The following is a 1324-nucleotide window of genomic DNA, read 5'->3' as shown; positions in this document are numbered from 1 at the left end:
TTGGCTCTCCGCTGTCTACCTAGCAACGGCCTTTCAATAATACTGTCACTCTTACAGCGTCTGCTTTTCCCCAAGCCCCTCAAACTGTCTCGGAGATCAAATCATCTCTTCCATTTTCTTTCTTCATACAGCATCTTCAATTCAGCACTTTTTTAAAAACAAGATTTATTTATTTTTATTGGAAAGTCAGACATACAGTGAGGAGGAGGGACAGAGAGGAAGATCTTCCGTCCAATGATTCACACTCCCCAAGCAGCCACAACAGCTGGAGCTGAGCCAATCCAAAGCCAGGAGCCAGAAACTTCCTCCAGGTCTCCCATGCGGGTGCAGGGTCCCAAGGCTTTGGGCCATCCTCGACTGCTTTCCCAGGCCACAAGCAGGGAGCTGGATGGGAAGTGGAGCTGCCAGGATTAGAACCAGTGCCCATATGGGATCCCGGCACATTCAAGGTAAGGCCCTTAGCCACTAGGCTACTGTGCTGGGCCCCAATTCAACACTTTTTAAGAAGCTGATTCTAGATGGATAGAGTGAGGACACAGGTTTCATGTAGTGCTTCCAGGCACCTAGGCTTCCTTCCTAGATAACTGGTGTCCGTCTTTATCCTTATCATTTACTCCTTCAGGCTGAGCCGAACATCAGACTGTGGCAGTCTTGTTGGGGTGTACAGCGTTTAGGGGAACTGAAGCCACACACGTGGGCAACAGGATAACAGTGCCCAGTTCTGTGAAGACTTCGTAAGCAGTGCTGTGCTAGCCCTGGCCTCTCTGGACTTGCAAGAGTGACAGAGAAGTGCCTCGTATTTGAACTCGCTGTCCTTTTTGAATAGCTGTCTTTGAGTAGCCAGTCCTACCTGATTTACGTACATTCAACGTAAGCACTGACCAATTCCGGGCAGTCAATAGCTAAGAGCCAACCATCTTGTAGAAAATGACGCTACGTCATAGAAAGACTGCATTGGGTCGCTAAGGTGATCCTGTGTTAGCTTTGAATTTTTGTCGTAGTGCTCAGGTTGTCAAGACCTTGGACAAAGCCTTAATCTAAACCTTGACCTACCATGACGTCCACCTGGAACGTAGATCTGGGTCGCGTTGTCTCCGATCACTCTAGGCCTCTGCCGGAATCTGCCTGGCCTTACAGATGGTTCTCTGAGAGCTGCCTCTCCTCCTAAATGGTTAAGATTTCCTCCACCAGCGGCCCTTTCAGGTCACACGTGAGACTAGTCCAACTTAGTGCTACTGTCTGCGCACCTGATGGGTAGGCAGTCTTCAGACGCTGCACCATGGCGGCGATCGTACCGAGTGGACTTAAGCTGGGAGTCAGGTTC

The sequence above is a fragment of the Ochotona princeps genome, chromosome 30 (genome assembly GCF_030435755.1).
Source record: "Ochotona princeps isolate mOchPri1 chromosome 30, mOchPri1.hap1, whole genome shotgun sequence".
Classification (NCBI taxonomy): Eukaryota; Metazoa; Chordata; class Mammalia; order Lagomorpha; family Ochotonidae; genus Ochotona; species Ochotona princeps.
Note: the sequence above shows the minus strand (reverse complement) of the source record.